Source organism: Dermacentor silvarum, chromosome 9 (assembly GCF_013339745.2).
Source record: "Dermacentor silvarum isolate Dsil-2018 chromosome 9, BIME_Dsil_1.4, whole genome shotgun sequence".
NCBI classification, from domain to species: Eukaryota; Metazoa; Arthropoda; class Arachnida; order Ixodida; family Ixodidae; genus Dermacentor; species Dermacentor silvarum.
Window position 1 is genome coordinate 166,292,330 of NC_051162.1, and position 21,562 is coordinate 166,313,891.

At 44.2% G+C, this 21,562-nt stretch overlaps 2 long non-coding RNA genes across 2 annotated transcripts in view; both read left to right on the forward strand.

Moving 5' to 3' along the window:
- The window catches only part of LOC125940377 (uncharacterized), a 34,618-nt gene extending 20,892 nt beyond the window's left edge, over positions 1 to 13,726 (forward strand). Inside the window, exons 3-4 of the long non-coding RNA XR_007463599.1 lie at positions 6,308 to 6,460; positions 13,588 to 13,726. This is a non-coding gene — a long non-coding RNA (uncharacterized LOC125940377). The remainder of the gene's footprint in view (positions 1 to 6,307; positions 6,461 to 13,587) is intronic.
- Positions 13,727 to 18,049: 4,323 nt separating this feature from the next.
- On the forward strand, positions 18,050 to 21,079 carry LOC125940378 (uncharacterized). The gene is made up of 3 exons (XR_007463600.1): positions 18,050 to 18,204; positions 20,075 to 20,116; positions 20,938 to 21,079. It is a non-coding gene; the product is annotated as an uncharacterized LOC125940378 (long non-coding RNA).
- The last annotated feature ends 483 nt before the right edge of the window (positions 21,080 to 21,562 follow it).

Here is a 21,562-nt window from a genome sequence, read left to right on the forward strand (position 1 = left end):
GCTCCCTGCGTTATGTGACCAACTTCCTTCCAATGCGCGTTATGTTGTGGCTAATATGATGCAAGTACTGAATAACGGCAACTCTTGTCTCTTGCTTCTATGTTTCACCACAGGAAAACGCACCACATTTTTTAATTGAATTCATTGTTTTAACGGCGAAGCTGTATAAGCCAGCCGCGATTTGTGGTTCGTATCAAGGAACTATCATCATCAGCAATAAAGAAAGAAATAAAGGAAAATAAACTTTCTTGCCCAGGCGGGATTCGAATCCGAACACCCCTGCAGGTGGAACGCGGTGTCGGCATTGGGACGCGGTGTCGGTGTTGCAAGCTGCGCTATGCAACGCGCAGTGACGGCCGTAAGTCCGAGAGAGAGAGAGCCACATGCATTCACGCAGTGGGTCTGCTGGAACGCGTTGTTAGCATTTCAGCCAGCTTCGCTGTGTCTTGAGATTTGCGTGGCCTAGTGCAAGCTTTCGCCTTTTTTTCTGCTACACATTTTAAGACTCGGTGTGAGTGGCCAGCAGGTTTTAAATGCTCAATTTAGCTAGTGAAACTGGACTGAATAGAGTAAACACATGACTTAGCAAGCGTATTTTTGTAACACAAAACAGCGATGCTTTGTTTTAATAACTAAGAGTGAGCCAAATTAAACTGGAAATGTGCCTTGTTACTTCGTAAAGCATGTGACGAACATACATGCGACAACATAAAATGTAACTAATACCATGACCAACTCGCAATAATGGCTATGCACACCACGTCTTGAGATCCGTTGTAAAAAAAACGAACTAAGAAGTCGCTACCGCAGCTGCACGAAGCCTGTGATGCAACGCCAAAGCATGATACTAGATTTGAAGTTATTCCGTCTCGCACCAAATTGTTTACAACCTAAAGCGCATTGGCGAATGCTTTAGTGCAAAAGTTGTGGTTTTGGCATCTGATAAACGCTCCAAAATTTGGCGGCAGTTTAGCACAGGTCTTTGAGAAAAGTGCTCCACTAAGCATAAAGGGTTGGTCCACTAAGCATAAGCAAAGCTCCACTAGGCATAAGCAAAAGTGCTCCACTAAGCGTTGGTCAACCCTGCCTCTGCTTAAACGAACATCTTCGAGAACGTACGTATAACGTAGATAAGGCTATCAGTGGGGCACCTAGGGGTGCACTGTCGCGATTGTAGTTACCATCCCCTTTTTTATGACGCCCGCGTAACCAGGAAATACAAAGATAGAATCCCACGACAAATCATCGAAGTGCAAGAAATTTTGAAAGGCGATAAAAAGTGCGCGAGTGTGGCTTCGCTTTCCCTGTCGAGGGAGGAGTGCAATTTACTATCGCGAAATTAGTTACACATGTGGCGGTTTCTTTTGGGGCGATTTCATTTTTTTACCCGCTTGTGTTCTTGTTCCCGCTTTGTCTGGTTCAAAGTGTAATTAACAGCTGCGCTCAAGAAAATAAATTTATGTTTAAGTTCCGCGCTGGGTGTTTGCTCTTCTGTACTACTTGTCGAATACCTAGGCAAAAAATATCGATTGTGCTCCGTGCTGTTTACGTGTGTACGTCTGACTTTACATTGCATACATGGTTTCAAAGAAGCTAGTCGACAACCTTGCCAGCGTAAAAGAGTCACAGGCCTGCGCGGAATACGCAGCACAATAACAGCGTAAGCTGGTGGAGTGGCTCAAGGGTAGCTCCAATTTTTGCACCACGCACAACACGGTCTTAGCGGCAAAGTTTCCTCACCTCGTTTTGACGAGAACGATCTCAACTGTCCGCCCGACGTGGAAGGTGAGCTGCGACTTGTAATGCTCTCTGCACAGCACTCTGCTGAGCATGATGCCTGATTGTAGCCGCGCACGTAGCTCTACCATTTGCTTCTTCAGCAGTGGTTTGTACACGCCATGACGTGTACCGAAGAGGTATCCAGAATACATGGCGCACATCTCAGACCCCTTGACTCGTGGCATGGTACGTTGTTGTTGTTGATATTGATGATGATTGTTTATTAGAATTTTCAAAACGGGCTGGCGACAAATAGTCCCCTATCCTGGTTGAGTTAACCAGGTCCAGCTACATGCAGCATGCAACTCCTATATGCAACTTACATGTCGGGCACGCTGCGTTTGCAGGCGCCTTAACTACTCGACGCCATCATACTGGCGGACGCTCGGGATCGCGTTGATTGCGCGCCTCGTCTGAATCGCATCTCATCGTCTGTGGGTGCGCACGCTGCGTTTGCAGGCGCCTTAACTAGATGGCGCCACCATACTGCAGGAGGCTCGGAATCGCGTTGATTGCGCGCCTCGTCTAAATCGCATCTCGTCGCCTGCGCGTCTGCCTAAGGCGTGTTTGTAGGGAATTATTCCGCTGCCTGATGGCGAGCGCTTGCGTGGCTCAGTGGTAAGGTATCCGACTCCCGCGCAGCGGGAATGGGTTCGATCCCGGTTGGGACCAGGTACCTTATTTCGAATTTACGGCGAGAGCGGTTACGGTCGCGGACACCAATGGCGAACCGAAAAGGCTATTGGAATGAGTCCATAACAGCTTACGCTGTAAAACCACCCCATTATCCCAGTGTCAATAGCGTGGCATTCCTGAGCTCGCTCGAGGTCACAGGTCCTATTCCTGCCATGGAAGACACATTCCAATAGGGCGGAATGCAAGAACGTCACTCTACCGTTCATAGGGTGCTGGGTAATGAACATTCAAATCATTTCATCGACTGGGAAAATAGGTTAGTGAGCCTCCAAGAACAGGCGTGACGAATAGGGGATTCATCATCATCAGCCTATATTTTATGTCCACTGCAGGACGAAGGCCTCTCCCTGCGATCTCCAATTACCCCTGTCTTGCGCTAGCGTATTCCAACTTGCGCCTGCAAATTTCCTGACTTCATCATCCCATCTGGTTTTCTGTATTAATACTTATTAATTAAGACGTTCATCACCTGATACCATAAACTGGGTGGATGGCAGTTTGCCTCGGCTGTTCACATGGCTGTGATTCATGACTTTGCCTCTGCGATTGACATAGCTACGATTCATGACTTCGACTCTTCTGATGATATGACTGTGATACAACACGTTTCCTCTACTTTTGAGAATCACTTCAAACTAGGCTATTTTATACTTAACTAAAGCATCTTACTGCGTTCCACACATCATACTCATGGAAATGTGGAGACTTGGGGTCAATGAGCCAATCTTGATTGCTGAAATGCAGAATATAGCTTGTCTCATCTATCACTAGCCAAGCTGATCAACGAAAAAAAATTGAAAAAACACGGTGCAAGATACAAATAAAAACGTACGGTTTTGGGTCGTCAACATAAGAGTACCGTACACCGTAGGTCTTAAAATAATATATTGCACCATGTTCTTTTTGTTCATGTTTTCGCTAAATAGCTTGGCTAACCTTTGCTGGGACACCCTATAAAAAGCACCACACCCTGTTGTTGGTATAGATGAAGATCGGACATTTTAGGGGTATTATGTGATGAATTACAAAGTTCGGTAATAGATTCAGGTTAACGACATTGCCTTGACATTGACATTTTGGTAAAGTGCAGGTATTTTCAACAACCGCGTTATTTATTTTATTAATAAGTTTGGGTGTAGTCAGTGTACTTTGAACAAGAAGTTATCCAAGATAGACGAGTGATACCAGAACAAAGGTTAGGTGATAAACTTCTTTAAGACTATGTACAACTAAGAAAATATTCTTGAGTAATACTTGCTGCATCGGTAGTCTGTCTATCGAAAGTTCCAATGCAGCTAGGTATTTGGGGTATAATAAATATTTTGCAGTAAACTTTCATAAAGCACTTCTACTGATCATAGCAGCTGTAAAGCTTCTAATAAACTGTTTACAAGAAACTCGAAAGGGTCTCCTCCTGTTGTCAAACTGCAAGCATGTTGTTGCTTAATTCGCCCAGTGCCCGAGCACACTGCCATGGGTTGGCATGTTTTTCAACTATCAATATCACGAAATTGGAGCGCATTCAGCATTTGGCCGCTTGCTTTTTTTCCACGCATTAGAGCTGCATGACATTGGTAAACAGTAGGTTGTAGGGACACGAGCTCCACACGCTATGCCATCTCCGTAGAGTTGGTAACGTACGGCTTTTGAAATGCTGTATAATAAGATCGATTTAAAGTATCAAATTCATTTACTACCATCGCACACAAGGTCATCGAGAACCGATTATATTGAGGTGGTACGTTCATGCTTCGCACGAACAAAGCTATTTCAACACGAATTTTCCCGCAACCAGTCAGTTATCAAGCACTTCATCGAACGCTTCTTGACAGTGCAAAGATTTTAGGGGTTTGAATAATGCCTGCTGAAGCCCCTACTCTCTCCTACTAGAGTAGTACTTCCTCAATACTTGCATTGTTTGTAAATAAACAAGTAAATAAAAATTGGAGACCTAACTATTTAGATCCTCGCCCTGAAGGGGCCTTTGTCACTCAAGTTTATGTCTCACGTTAATGTTTTGCATTAATCTAAGCAGTATGTACTTTCTAATAATTCCTTTATTGTTTCCCGGTTTTGTTTTCTGCACCTCCACTTCTTAGTGCCTCTGGAAGCTGCTGATAATCAAGTGGTAAAGCTTCGCTATGGTGTTCTGCAAGCCGATTGACTGTTTCAAGTTCTAAAGGCCCACTTGACGTGTCGGATAATGCTCGTACCCGGATCATTCTTCTGTGGTTCAGATGAAGTATTGAAATAGAGTTTCAATACATTTCAGCCGAATAACCGCTCAATCATCATCAACTTATCGTCCTTTCCCAAAGCATAGCCTTCACTCTTACGAATAATACGGCTTGATTCACTATTATGTATAACAAACTGCCGAACTTCAAGCGTGGCACAAGACGCGCTTACTGAACGAACGTCCTTCATGTAGTCCACGGCGCTCGAGACCACCCATGTGTTGCCGACCTTCATGCATGAACATCATTGTCCAACAAATCACGTACATGTGGACCAAGCATATTGGCTGCCATTGTTGATGGGAATAAGATTCCATTTTTTGAAGCTGCTGCCGTTTTCTCCTTACGTCTTTCACTGCATGCACGCCTTGGCCAGCGTTTACCTCATCATCATCATCATCAGCCCATATTTTATCTCCACTGCAGGACGAAGGCCTCTCCCTGCGATCTCCAATTACCCCTTTCTTGCGCTAGCGCATTCTAACTTGCGCCTGCAAATTTCCTAACTTCATCATCCCATCTGGTTTTCTGCCGACCTCGACTGCGCTTCCCTTCTCTTGGTATCCATTCTGTAACCCTAATGGTCCACCGGTTATCCATCCTAGCATTACATGTCCTGCCCAGCTCCATTTCTTCCGCTTAATGTCAACTAGAATATCGGCTATCCACGTTTGTTCTCTGATCCACACCGCTCTCTTCCTGTCTCTTAACGTTAGTCCTAAGATTTTTCGTTCCATCGCTCTTTGTGTGGTCCTTAACTTGTTTTCGAGCTTCTTTGTTAACCTCCAAGTTTCTGCCCCATATGTTAGCACCGGTAGAATGCAATGATTGTACACTTTTCTTTTCAACGACAGTGGTAAGCTCCCAGTCAGGATTTGGTAATGCCTGCCGTATGCACTCCAACCCAATTTTATTCTTCTGTAAATTTCTTTCTCGTGATCAGGGTCCCCTGTGAGTAATTGACCTAGATAAACGTACTCCTTTACATACTCTAGAGGCTGACTGGCGATCCTGAATTCTTGTTCCCTTGCCAGGCTATTGAACATTATCTTTCTCTTCTGCATATTCATCTTCAACCCAATTCTTACACTTTCTTGATTAAGGTCCTCAATCATTTGTTGTAATGCGTCTCCATTGTTGCTGAATGGAGACGAATTACAACAAATTACAGCGTTTACGTAAGGAACCAATAAGATGTGTTTCGAACGGCTATTACCTATATAAAGTTAATAATGCGTCCACCTGAGGAGCATGGCTTATAACAACAGACGGTATATCCGTCGTTGTTATAAGCCATGCTCCTCAGGTGGACGCATTATTAACTTTATATAGGTAATATATGTATGCATGTATGTATCTCAGACGCGCAAATGCACGTGTTCCTATAAGAGAGAAACTACATCTCAGTGTAATATCTTTTTTCGGCTTCAATGAATGACTATATTTGGGCCCACTTGCAGCGGGCATGTTTATCTCCTTCGTTCCTAGCATTAGAATAAACCTCAATTGTTACTTTGTGGGATAGCCATAATTGTTTGCTGCGACATAATCTAACATTGTGCTCAATAATGGTTTCATCTTCATCTTTCCTCTAGACTAGGGTCTGATCATGATGGATCTCAAGTACCAGCTAAGCTTGGTTTACCGTGCCCAGACAACGCTGGTTACATTATGTCGCCTCATAGAGTTATAGATGGCGCTGCAAAATTTTCGAATTGTACAGAGGCGCAGGTCATATTATTTTTATCGTGAGTACAAAACAAATATTATGATCTGGTTGCTGTAGCAATAGTTATTCAGGAATGTAATAAATCATTCTGCTTTAATCTAGAGGAGGAGGAGGAGGAGGAACAAACTTTTATTTAAACGAGCAGCTTAGTTGGCTGGGCCTAGGCCTCCCACGTGGGGACATCGAGGTCTTGCCTCCTCGCCGCCTCGCAGGCTCGCTGGGTAGCCCAGAGTTGGTCGTCGAGGTGGGAGCTGCGCAGGGCAGCGTGCCATTACGACGAGAGGGTCACGGTATTAATTGTCGGATATTGGTCTTTACATTCCCATAGCATGTGGGGAAGCGATGCTGCCTGAGTCTTACAGATCTTGCAAATGTTACTAGGGTAGGCGTCCGGGTAGATCTGTGGTAACGTGTTAGTGAGGGGTACGTGTTTGTAACAGGCGAAGGGTGGTTGCCTGTGCTCTGTTTATCTTGTGATGAGGGATGGGGAAGGTTTTTCTGTTGAGATAGAATGATTTCGTGGGGTCGTTGTAGCTGGTGAGGCGATAGCGTTCCGCGGGTGCACCTGCGCTGTCTCCTGGCACGGTTGACAAGGCCTCGTGCTACGAAGTGAGCGACCTCGTTGAGGTTGGTGAGGTGCGGATGTAAGTCGCCGGCGTGCGCTGGGAACCAGACGAGAGGGATTTGCTTTTCAAGTGAGTGAGGGACTTGGTGTTGGATGCGTAGCGCTTGTTTTGAAATACGACCTTTGATGTAATTGCTGATTGCCGTGCGGGAATCGCACACGATGGTGTGGCAGTCCGCATCAAGGGTGGCCTAGGGCGATGGCCACTTCCTCTGCCGTCTCGGCGTTTTGGGTTACGATACTGGCGTCATGTTTGCGCGAGCCACCTAATGTGGTAGGCGCGGCAAATTGGTGCCCGTCTTGATATTCAGCTGCGTCGACGAAGGTGACGGCCATGGTGTCGCCATAGGCTTTAATGAAGGAGGCAGCCCTTGCCTTCCGACGTTCTTTATTGTAGTCTGGGTGCATGTTTTTGGAGATAGGGTCAGCATGTAGCCACGTCTGTATGTCGCGTGGAATTGGGTATTTGCCTGCATGTTGTTGACGGTGATACACGTGATGCCGAGTTTAGTTAAAATGTGCCGGCCCGTTTCTGTGAGGGCGAGACGCTCCAGATGAGACCGACGCTGTGCTTCGATTAATTCGTCTAGGGTGTTATAGAGTCCTAATTGGAGTAAAAGTTCAGTGCTGGTGTTGTTTGGAAGTCCTAAGGTTAGCTTGTAGGCGCCGCGTATAATTATGTCCAATTTAGAGAATTATAGAGAACACGTTTTTAAATTAACTACTGTTCGCCCCTCTTGGCCACGGGAATTATACGTATTGAGCACTTTATTAGTTTATTTCAACTGCTGCCCGACACAGGTATGGTGAAACTCTGCTATTGTAGAAAAACCTCACCATAGCACCGTGTTTTCGCTCACATTATTATTATCCTGAATAAAGCCGCAGCGCTTTCGTGGCTATGGTTACCCCATATTTCCAATACTACAGTTGTTATTCTGGCTGTTATATATCAAAATGTACTCATTTTTAGTGCAGCAAGCCACACTTTATTAGTGGAGTGTACTCCTGAGTTCAGGGACCAGATGTTAGCTTACAACGAGATCACCAAGACTTAGGGCGCAGGGCATTCCCCCTGCCACATTCTACATTAAATACGTCACAGGCGGTTACATTAAGGCTTCTGCAGACACGGACGTACCCTAACCCGGTCGTCATGAATAAAATTAATTCGCACTACGGGGTTTCAGTCTATTGTAGTAAGTGTGGGGGTTTGCTCGATTTAGAACACATGCTCTGGCGCTGCTCGGCGTTTGCCGGTGATGGTTCTCAATGGTGAACGGTGGTGTCAGCGGATGCTGCACAGTGAAGTGCTGGCGCATCAACTCAGGGCTGTCCAGAGGGCCCGTGTGGCAGCAGAGGGGCTCGGACTCTCTGTCCCGATGTGGGACCTGCTCGCATCAGTCCCAGACTGATTCCTAAGGACCCAAATAAATTTTTTCATACCATAGCATACAAGACCTTCGACATCGCGCATTGAGGACGCCTCTGATCACGCAGGCTGTGAATACTGTGTTGAAATTTCGCTTCATAATGAATTACTCAATACTAATGTCATTCCTAGCACCGACATATTTACAAATGTGCATCTGAATATTGTACAACAGATAGTTTTTTTATTCATTTTTGTCAGTTATAGCTGTGACAGTTGAAAGATTTTCAATAGCTGCTGAAGAACTGTTTAGTTCGTAAATGAACGATTCTAAACGTCAGCCAAAGAATTCGAGAGCTGAATATGCGGAAGGATTGCATGGTATCATTCAATAAGAAATTCTCAAAAAAGAACAACAAAAAATAAAGCAAGTTCTTCAGTAGTGAGGAACATGAGGCCGGAAACAATACCTGGCATCCGGACGCTCCAAAACGGTCGTTTTTCAGAAAGCAACATTGAAGGAAATTGGAGGGATACGGATACCCCCTAATAGAAGCACTACGCACGCCTGCGAATATGGCGTAACACATACCCAACACATCTAGATCCGCTACAATAACTTGAACACAAGGCAATCGCCATTGCTATCTTTAATTAGCCTCAATGCTGACGAGAATGACAGATGAAAAGGATGGAATCAACATCACGGAATGACCACGACGGCATGAAGACTAAAGTATGACAACCGCGACATAATCCCTATTGAGTGACGGCACAAATGTTACGATAGAATGAATAAGGCATGACGTTGATGGATCGACGAATGCAATATGACGACGGTGGTAGGATGACATGGGATGATGCTACTGAAGTAATCATGATGATAAAACAACTGCGTGAAGACGATTGCATGACGACATTGTTGTGAAGACGACTGTGTGACGATGACGATATGACGAGAGCTGGAGGTCGAAGTTAGAATGACAACGATAGAACGACCATGACAGCCTCACTTACATGGTATTGCAACGAATCGATGACGACGATTGTATGACGATGACACAATGTCGACGCTGGCATGACAACACCACGAGGACATTGGAATGACGACGAGAGTATGACGACAATGACTGTGACGAAGACTATATCATGCATCCTTTATGACGACGATGACAGGATGACGGCATGAGGAAAGTCGAATGACGAAGAATTATGACGATGGCACGACCAGTAGCAGGTAACAAGTGGCCCAGAGCATTAAGAAACTTGGGCGTATGCGTCGTAGAATAACGTATGATGACGACGGCCCAACGAAAGTCGCATGACGTAGCTAGAGCGATGACGATGTAGCGAACAAGATGACATCACGACCACGTGCGCATACCAATAGTTGCCCAAGACAATAGGCAACTTGGGATAATGCAGCTGCGTAGAAGGCGCGAAGACGATGGCATGAAGAGAGTCAGACCATGCATTTGCAAAGATGACGATGAAACGACCACGACAGCAACACGACCACGAGGACATAACTAGTGGCCAACGCTGGTAGATAGCTTTTTGCCATGGTGTCGGCGTAAAAGGCTAGATAGATAGATAGATAGATAGATTAATGTCAAGGTTCTTGTCCCTCTCTCTCGAAGGTACGTGTGTTTCTTCCCAACTTTAGAAAGAGGGACGCAACAAACAATGCGCCTGGTCGCAAGAATTGCAAACCGACACAGCGGGATGAAGGAAGCCAACCTAATTAGGTTAGTACAGGCTTTCGCTATAAGCCGAATAGTATATGTGACTCCTTATCTGAACATCCTAATGGCAGAAAAAGCAAATGTTGAAGCCCTGATAAGGAAAGCATATAAACAAGCGCTTGGAATACCAGTCAATGCACCTATGGAAAGAATACTTGCCTTACGAGTACACAATACCCTTGATGAATAAATAGAAGCGCACAAAACGGCCCAATACGAGAGACTAGCTGACAGTCCTACGGGCAGGACGATACTTGATTGCCTCCATATAGGCTATGCTAGTCAACAGGGAATCAAGATGGATATACCGCGAGAAATACGCGGAAGGAGAAAAGTTCTACCGATTCCCAGAAACACGCACTCGGAGAACGACGCGGATAGGCGTGTGGAGAGGGCAAAGGCCCCTAGAAATAAATACGAAAACATCAAGGATCTGGTCTACGTAGACGCCGCGAAATATCCAAATGAGCAAAAAATGACTGTCGTAGTCACTGATAAAGAGGGCAAGATAACAGCTAGCGGCTCACTACGAACGCACAGCGCCGAAACGGCAGAGGAATGATCCATCGCATTGACTATAGCATCCTCGTCGGCTAGACGCATAATTAGTGACTCAAAAGCAGCGGTGCGAAATTTCTTAAGAGGGCCAGAATCGCCGGAGGCGATTTAGATTTTAACCAATTTGAAAGAATACAGACACAAATTATCTGGACACCTGCACATGCCTTCCTCCCTGGGAACGAGGCGGCTCACGCATTGGCTCGAGAACTCACAAACCAAGCCGGAAAGCAGCCTCACCCAGAGATGAGAGAGGAGCGCTGGGTTAGTTACGATTAAATCACCAAATATTTTACATTGACGAGGGCTTGGTATCCCGTTGCCCACCCGATACTCAGTAAGCCTGGCGCCTCCTCTAAACCGACACCTATCCGAATCCGGTGGTCTAAAGCCGCTAATATCCAGACCAATATGAGGGCAAATGTCGCTTATGTGGAGGACGGGCGGATCGGAGACACATCCTGTGGACTTGCCCTCGGGTTACTCGACAGGGCCGCAAAATAGTTAATAAGGAGCAGTGGTAGGCCGTACTGTTCAGTTCGGACCCGGAAGTACAACTCTAGGCCGTCCAGCTGGCTGAAGACGCCGCCAGGGCCCAAGGGCTTCTGGCCGCCATTTAGGCGGGGGCCTCGTCCCCAAACCGCTGGACCCAATAAAATTATTCTCTCTCTCTCTCTTCCCAACTTGGGCGTCGGGGACGCACCACCAGATACGGTTTACGCAAGTGGAAAATACTGCTGCTACGAATAGCTCCGACGGGATCGCTGGAGGCTTCCGATGGAGTTGAAACGGATAGGGGTGAAACTTGAAGACACTTTGTATTGCCACATAGTAGTGACGGTGAAGAAAACAGTCGTAAAACTGTATGACGAAACTGATTCTTTATTGGGTGAATCTGTGCCCACAGAAGCAAGCTATATACACTCGAAGCACAACGATAGCGGCGAACCCAGTCGGCGATCGTCAAAATCTGATCAGCGGAGAAACGTGTCGGCTTTTATACATGAGTCATGGAAGGTTCCAGAGTAATCCCTCGGTGCCCGCGTGTCTTCCAGAAAGTACTAGACAGTTCGCGTCGCTCATACAATCGTATTACATAAGCGTCGGTCACAACAGACAACAGATAGAAGCATCCATAACGTTCGAGAAACTTCCTATACATGCACGCGCGTCCTGCGACGAGCGATAACGTTTAACATTCATTAGCCGATGAAAAGTGGTGACCAGTGAAAGTTAAACAAGTACACGTGTCAGTATTTACAAGAACTATTTACAAGAAAAACACATTGAGTTGTAAGGTGGAACTGGCACCCATAGGGCGACCTTATATTGGCAGAGCCGATTGTGCTTAACACCGTAAGTTGTGTCCAGATCGCTTTGTCGGGGGAACGGGGCCGCGTTTTCTATCCTTCGGTGCCCCGTTCCAAACATTTACAGCCCAATCACCAACGAGTGGCTATGAGAGTGGTCCGCTGGCGCACCAATCACTAATCATGTACTAGGAACAACGTGTGAGTAGTACGCCGGCTATTCCAGCAGTCCGCTTCTTCCAAGCGCCCTTTCCTTTACCACTTTTCACGTTTTTTCTCCTCTTTCTATTATAGTTTATTATTATTTGATTTGTAAATATATACACAGGAAAGAGAAAGCGAAGAGCAATGCTGGCAACTACCACCAGAAGGGGCACAACGCCTGCCCACTCTTCAGAAAGGAGGAGACAAACATACAAATCAAAGATCGGAAGAAGGGAAGGAAAGAGGAAAGAAAGAGCGAGATGACAAATATCAAAGGATAAAGTACAAGATACAGTAGGGCCCGTCCCTACTGTACGTTTGTAGCCCTCTCCCTAAACCAACATACCAAAACACAACGCACCAAGGGGGGGGGGGAGGGGGGAGGGTGTTGCAAATGAATAGCAAACGTACTCCCGCGCAAAGTCACAGAGCCCAACACTGTGGGCAGAAGAAAATACTAATACACGGGCAGCTCCTGCAACCAAAGTGGTAGGGTGATGGACATATGCGTTTTCACTCCGTCTGCCACTTGTAACCGCGTACACTTTTTGGAGAAACCCTATAGCGTAGTAGCTTAGTAATTGCGGACCATTAATCAATGAAAGGTGTCAATGAAACAATTTGTGTTCGCGTACACTTGTCAAGTAAACACTCGGTCAGAAAGGGCTTGCTATAATGGTCAATTGGTTGCGGTCTTGGAAACGGTTTCCCAACAACAGTCACAATGTGCAAGGTGCGCGCAGTGGCTGATGACAATGGCGTTTAGGCGTTCTGTGCCGTCACCGCGATATTCACCCGCTGCTGACAATCAATTATCACATTGTGTTTCGCTCGTCAAGCAAGGACCGGTGGCCACTTACCACGAACCGTTTCTTTACACCCTTGCAGCCGTTTCGTTCGGTGAAACCAGGCTGAAGCAACACGCCGACCCCAAGCTTTCCGAGCAACAATTAAGTACCTCGCGCTTTGCAGCAGAAGGCAGATAAATACATAGACAGACAGACATATAGATAGATAAATAGATAGGTAGATAGATAGATAGATAGATATGTAGGTAGATTGGCTCAAAACTTATGAAGTATGCAAGGAAAGCTTATCGCATTAAATAGCTTGAAAATGCTGCTACGTGAATATTGCGAGTTTCTTTTCGAAGATGCCCGCGTCCACACCGAAGAAGAAGACGAACTGCTCTTTGGGCTCGAGCGATCGGCTGAACTGGCCAACGCTGTATTGGCTTTATAAATATGTATTCTCAATAGTATTCAGTTTAATTATTTCCTCGTTCACGTAACAATATTCCCAGAAGCTTACACTCTCTTTCCCATGTTTCAGCAATGTGAAATCAACGTGCATAGAAAAATCTACACTAAGACACAAAGTACCACTTTCTTCCCAAACGATCGCAGACGCTTGGCCTGATCAAAATGCTTATTGCAAGAAGCTTCATCCTACGGTTACAAATGTATACTTTATACAGGTGAGTGTGGAAATAAATATACATATCAATTGGATATTTTTATCTACATTTGAGGTGTGTTACCTGCGTTGGTCGCTTTTTTTCGGGTCGAAGTGCAAAATCGCACATGTATGTAAATTTAGGTGCACGTTACAGAGGCGTTCCCGCGTTCCGCACCACGGCGTGCCTCATAATTAGTCGCTGTGGCTTGAAAAACCCCTGAATTCATTTTTATCGAAACCCTTATAAAAATGACTATTGAAATGTTGTTGGCATATTGTTGAGGAATTGTTGACACAATATCCTTTCAATAATATCTCAATAGTTATTGAACGTACACAACAATACCTCAACAATAAAGTTGTTGAGCGCTTCACAACAGTAAAGTCATTGACTAATTGTTGTTGACATATTGTTGAATAATGTTGAGTACTATTGAGAATTGTTGAGCAATATTGACATTGAATATATGTCTGAAACACACACGCATAGGTGTTATGTGTTTTACACATATATATTGTTTTATTGTTCACTTAACCACCACTAAATATATAGAGTGTCACATAACTCGAACCAAAGGCCTATCTCTCAAGTCGTAACTGGGGGAGCTTGTGGCAAGACGACGCTGCCGCAGGCGTTCCGCTTCGTTTGCCCTAAATTCAGGTTCGGCGGCTCTTCGCTGACGTTTTGCCTGGGCTTCGGAAGCCGTCATGCTAGAATCAGCATGCTACAATCGGACGACAAGCTTCGCTTACTAGAATCGGACGACAAGCTTTGCTTACGTAAGATATGCCTTTGCTTACGTAAGATGCTTACGGCGACAAGCTTTGCTTTCAGATATATATTCAATGTCAATATTGCTCAACAATTCTCAATAATATTCAACATTATTCAATAATATGTCAACAACAATTAGTCAATGACTTTACTGTTGTGAAGCGCTCAACAACTTTATTGTTGAGGTATTGTTGTGTACGTTCAATAACTATTGAGGCATTATTGAAAGGATATTGTGTCAACAATTCCTCAACAATATGCCAACAACATATCAATACTCATTTTTATAAGAGACTCCATTTTCTCGACAGAGGAAGAGCTCTTGACTTTGTCTCTTTGGGTCCCACGTATGACAGGGGCAGTTCAAAGAAGCGTTACAGGTCCCCGTGCCCACAGGGGATATGCGACATTGCGCTTGGACCCTTTCTGCACTGCCTCCAGGATGGGCCCACTTTAGCTACCCCTGTATCTATGCCTTTTGAACGTCGCTATTGGAAAAGACAAATAAAACTTCAGCGTAATAGAAGTTACAGCTTGTCAAGAAACATTGGGAAGAACTCGCAAGCAATATTTTTTTGTAATTTGTTTGGAGAGTAACTAGCATGTTTAGTAAAGGGTTTGTGCCAGAGACTGCATTTTTTCAAGTTTGACTGGTTGCTCGGATGATCTCGTTTTGTTCTCGCAACTTGTCATAGTGGTTTTTGATTTGTGGCAAAGCCAGTGTCAAGCAGACACCATTTACTTTTTTGTTTGCTCATATGTTTTGTTTATATCAAGTACAATGTATTGCATGTACGGTACGTTATATTGCACTCTACGTCCATACCACAGTTGTACTCGTGCCTACGGGTGACTAAATTTCATTTTCAACTTGCCGGCATGTTCTCGTTTTGAGTGCCCGGATAAGAGCTTTGACTTTTGGCTCAAGGTCACTTGAAGATCGCCGACAACGGGAGCTAAAAGCATTTCATGCTTAAAAGAGTAGGCAACCTTAAACTTTGACTTAGGTGTTTCTTTTTGGCACTCGCATCCCGGCGTTGGTGTTCTGTGCTTTGGTAAGCAGTAATAATTGATTCCTGAAGAATTATAATTATTCCAGACACTTCAGTAACTCAACTTGAACTAAGCTTATGCTTTGATATCATGTCTCTAAAGAAACCGATGGATTTTGCACTGTATTATTTTTTTATTTTTTTCCTAATTTATTTTTAATCTCGTCTCAGCTAATTAGTTATAATTATCCCAGACACTTCAGCAAGTCAGCTTGCAACAAAACTTATGCTTTGATATATCTATAATGAAAGTCATGAATTCTGAACTGAACCATTTTTTTTTCTTTTTTCTGATTTACTTGGATTGCGTCCCCGGTCGTCTCAGCTAATTAATTCTAATTATTCCAGAGACTTCAGTGACTCAACATATAGCTAAACTTATGCTCTGATATCATATCTATAATGAAATTCGTGAATTTTGTACTGTACTATTTTTTTCGATTTATTTTCACCTCCTGATCATCTCAGGAGGTGAACCGGAAGTACTGTCCAAAGAACAAATGGCACTCGACGCTTCTGCCACTAAAAACTCCCGATACAGCTTTCTATTGTTCAATACGTGCAACAGAAAAGTGATTTTTTTCTTTTTCTTTTTTTTCCGAGCGTGAAAGAAGCCCGCGAATACACGCAAAATTGCCGCAAAACTAGCCGCTCGAGGCACTATGCGTGTATCCGCGGGCTTCTTTCACGCTCGGAAAACACTTTTATGTACCACGTATTGGGCAACAGAAGCTGTATCGGGAGTTTTTTCCTGTTGCTCTATAATTTTCTGATTGACACTTTTCATCTAAATATAATATCCGAGAAGCTAATTATTTATTATTAATTGAATAATAATTATTATTTATAATGATTATCTAATTATTTATCTAATGCAAAAATTTGAGTATCTGTAAGCGACGGCAAAAAACATTACCTTGGTTCTGTCCAGCTACGTGGAATTTGCATATATTTAAGTGTCAGTGCAAGAAAGTTACGAAAATTTTAAAAATCACTTGTAGCAGCTAGGTACCATAAATCTTATCGCTTAGCTTGGTTATTCGAAGAAACGGACATTAGTAACACAAGAAATTGAAACTAATATTCTAATAATTAACAAAAAATGACTAATGAACTTCTTAGTTAATTATTTTATGACATATTGCAATATATGAATTGTAGCCGGTGAGTTTGCAAGATGCATCCACATAAAATGAATTTCCAGGATAACACCAGTTTCGAGATATTATTGCCCAAAGTGTGGGACGAAATATATGGGCGTTTTAGTTACTTTTGTGCTTTAATGTATAAAACAGCATTTTGGTAACAAAGTAAGAGTAACAAAAGTGCATTTTTGCGGCGAGTTTGATGGCGCATATCTCCAAATTGGTGTCATTCTGGAAATTCATTCCAAGTGGATACGCCTGACAAGCTCACCGGCTCAAATTCGTAAATCGCAACATGTGTCGTAAAGTAATAAAATAAGAAGTTAATTAGTGATTTTTTGTTAATTAGCTGAATCTATGTTTCGATTGCGCGTGCTACTAATGTCCGCCTCATCGCTTAACCCAGCTCAATGATAAGAATTATGCTACCTGCCACAGGCGATTTCTAAAAATTCCGTAACAAAATTGGAGCACAAGACAAACGTCTCAACAAGCAGTGACCAATGACCGATGATTGGGCACCTCCTGGATTCCCATCGGCTTCTATTGTAAGTGGCCAGTGCCCTGTCTGTGTCAGAAAACGGCATTGCCTCCATGTTCAATATGGGCAAGATGGTGGGAAAAGTAGTATGCAAGCATAATAAACAAATATGTTTTTAAAGAGTGCGTTTCGTTTAGTTGGTAGCCCTTAGCGCACAATAGAATGAAACAAGTTTGGGTGATCTCTGCGACGTGGTGTCCATATTTTACATGAAAGCCTAGGTATTTTTTGTAACACGTAGAGACGGGGTGCTGGCCAGTGTGTTGGGAAACTGCTTGGCCACCACGCACAATCTACGCTGTTATACTTTGCCGGTGGCAAATCATAGCGCAGAAGCACAGGTACAAATGTTTAATCAATGGAACGGCATGCGGTCTACCGTTCGTCATGATGTTAAACTAACAAGCACGAACAGCGACAATTGTGTACGTTGTTGGTCCGTAGTTTATTTCACGCCGGTTGCTTCACGTATTAAAATAAATGTTTCTTTTTAATACAAACGATGAAAACTGTGCGCGCACACAGGGCGCGACATTTGCGCCGTTTGAATTTTGCACTATTTCCCGCGCGCGCCGTACGTGCCCGGCCGGCGCACTGCGCTACCGCGATAAAGAAAATAGTTCCTCAAGGAAGCTAAGCAGAAAACTTTCATACTCCTGCAAACCACATAAATTGTTAAGAAATACCTTTATATTAGAATATTTGTTAATAAATATTGCAATTCATGTCTATGAAAGCGTGGATTTGTATGCGCGTTTTTGTGTGAATGCGCGCTTGCGCTGTTGACTCCTTGGAGCATTCCAGAACTTTGTGCGTGCGGCGGTATGTGTGCTGGTTGCGTGATGAGTTTGCTGCGTTTTCTGTGCCCTTTGCCTCGCTGTGACATCTTTTGTATATTTCAACCTGTTGCTCGCTCTTTATGGGCTACACGTTGCCTCGAAGATCACCATGATCGCCTCCGACTCAGCCAAATCGAAGGTGAGTGAGTGTTTCGAATTCCACTTGCTCGTTCATTGCGACGCTTTCAGCAAAAGTGCGTAGAGAGCCCGTGCGTGTCTTCCACGCGCTTCTGTGCTCGTTTTCATTACTAGTACTATCCTTCCGTTGCGAGAATTGGTTGTGCAGCACTAGATTTGTTATATTGAGCATGAAGTTTTGTCCTGATTTAACTTCACAGCGCGCTTGCGGCGACGTAAAGCAGCTATGTGGAGCCAGCTAAAACAGGGCATGTTGTGCGCGCCACGATTTTTGGTACGGTGTTTCAGCACCGATTGAAATTAGCCTTATTAATGAGCGCTCGTGGGCTCTGCCGTTTTGGTGAGCAGCTGTGTGGAGCCAGCTAAAACAGGGCATGTTGTGCGTGCCACGATTTTTGGTACGGTGTTCCAGCACCGATTGAAATTAGCCTTATTAATGAGCGCTCGTGCTCTGCCGTTTTGGTGAGCAGCTGTGTGGAGCCAGCTAAAACAGGGCATGTTGTGTGCGCCACGTTCTTTTGGTACGGTGTTCCAGCACCGATTGAAATTAGCCTTATTAATGAGCGCTCGTGCTCTGCCGTTTTGGTGAGCAGCTGTGTGGAGCCAGCTGAAACAGGGCATGTTGTGTGCGCCACGTTTTTTTGGCACGGTGTTCCAGCACCGATTGAAATTAGCCTTATTAATGAGCGCTCGTGCTTTGCCGTTTTGGTGGAAACAATGCGACGTGAAGTAATCCGAACTGTACTGTAATCAAGTATATTTCGTTCGCGCAACGCCGTCCATTGACGTGCATCTACTACATGGCGTGTCGGGATCGGCGAAAATATGCGCGGGGCGTTTTGCCGTTCGAATGTATTCTGCTGCGCTGTTCGCTTCAGGATCGAGTGCCCAGAGTCCGCTGACACGCCGTGCGGTAGACACGCGCTGTGGCGCGATAATAATAAAGAATTGCAAGGGCGTATATGTGATTCTATGTGATAGGTGAGATAAGAAAGGGCTGATGGCAGCGAATGCTGTGAAATCATCAGGTTATGTGTGGTTTGTTTTCCGCCGGTAGGCGCGCGGTGAACTTTTTTTTTAGCCATTATCTCCCTTCGACGCCATCGAGTACTTCGCGCTAACGCCTTCGCGTAGGCGCTCTATATTCATGGAAAAGGCAGATTCTGTGGGATTCTATGTTCTGCTTTAGAGGGATGAAATATTCAAAATAACGTCATCGTGTGAAGTTTCAGCCTTTGGCCCTTCAGTAACTCATTGATTTAACTAAGTTCGAAAATCAGTAAAGGAACGAGATGCTTGGGCATATTTGCCGTGTCGTCCCACTGTGCTTCCAGTGGCATGTAGGCGTTATCGACAAATGTAAAAAATTAGCAAGGCTTTTTATGAGATAGAAGTAGACAGCTATGTCAATAAGTTATTTTTGCTTTGAATTCACACTCTAAAGAGGAGAGAGAGTGAAAGGGGAGCGTATCCTTGTGAACTAAATGACGCTTTGATATAAGCTTGGAACAATGGTTTGTTGGTGGAGCAGTTCTGTGGAATACTTAAGAGAGTAAGCAAATTGCAGTAGCAGCAGTTAGACGGGGAGTAAAAAAATGCAACACTGGTTTTATATGAACGAGCTACCTTTAAGATGTGGCCACAACAGTTCAGTAGATGAGCAAAATAATTTTAAAAATTTTGGAGAGAAATTAAAAATAATTTATTTGCCCACCTCACACTGCCAGTGGCAAGAGCAGCCATGCTTTAATGTTTTCAATCAGTCATTTATATCCATCCATTTATGTCGGCCTAATCGTCCATATAGATGTTTTGATTGTTGCTTTTGAGTTATCGTGGCATCACATTTTAATACTGACATCTGTTTTCAGAATCAAAATGAGCCTGGAGACGCCACAGCCGGAATGCGAAAGGTGAATTCTTTGGCCATTCATCGTCTAGCGTCACCATGATCAAATGCACTGTTGCCAGGAGAATGTATTGCCGGGAGGTATTCTCCTTAAGATTTAGTAAAACTGGTAGCATTAAGTGCCTCCTTTGCGATTTTGCATAGCCTTTGATTTGCGAGTCGATTAAATTATTTAATGAGGTGGGCAGTTGGCACACCCTGCCTTTGTGTCTTATGTACACATTCAGCTGAGTAGGTCTGGGACACAGCAAGCGAATCTGATGTGTAGTGGTAATCGCATTAACGTCAACAGTTATCTTACTGTTTGAGCTGCTACTGCTGCTTGCCAACACAAGCAGCAGTTGCCCACGATGGCGTGAAAGAGGTTCATTGAAGAGGCACATACTCTGAGTCACATACCCAGAGATCCAAGCAGGTCCATCAGATGGTTATTAACCCACTTCCCTCAACATAGCAGCCCTACCCATTAGGCCATTGACCACCTAGTGACACAAATTGGCTGGAAAATACTTAGAGGCAGACACCCGAAAGTATGTGAAGTAACCTAAAAATGCTACTTGCATTAAAGTTTTTGATGCTTTGGTTTACTTACTATTTTATTTTGTACTGGGTGAATCCTTGTTTTTCTGAAGCACATGGCATCCTAACAGGATAACAAGCTATGACATTAGTTTTAGTTGTTTTTATTAGTGACATTAGTTGACATTTTAGGTCTGGAGCAGGCAGTATTTCTGTGATTTATTTGGAGTGTGGCTGTTGTGTAAATGTGCTTAAAATCCTTAAACTACCTCACTAATATTTACCTAAATGTGCCCTTTCACATAGGTTGGAGAAGTGCTCATTCAGATGATCCTGGCACAGATTGCCATGGTGGACCAGGCAAGTTTGCAGCGGTCTTGATTCACAATGTGTTCACAGAGAAGAACCTCATGGGCCACTCACTTCTCGAAAACACCACCACCAATAGGCAAAAAGAGGCTCTTGGCCTTATTAGGGTCAACACTGTTATAGGCAAGTACCGTACATCCTTTTTCCCATTGCATTTTTGCATTCACATTTTGTACTTGGAATTACTAGCTTGCTATTAGCACAACAAATGATTTTCAAGTAGCCTGTGTCTGCAACTACGTGCTACAATAGCCTACTATTTGGGATGAATGTTCATTTGATCTCAAGTCTCTAATGCCTCCCTACTAAAGTGCTAAATTTTAAAAGCAGCCTTAACTGCCAGAAGTGATTGGTGGCTACAACTGACAAAGTTAGGTGTATTTGCACATTAGTTGCTCTACTTGACTGTCCATGCAATGAACAGTTGCAATGAAGCAACTACCAATCTGTGAAGCATGCTACCAATCTGGTGGTATAGCGGGTGTGCTTAAGTAGCCTGAAAGTGTTGTTATAATATAGGAATTGTGGAGAAGCTATGCTCAAGTGCAGTTACTGCTCAACT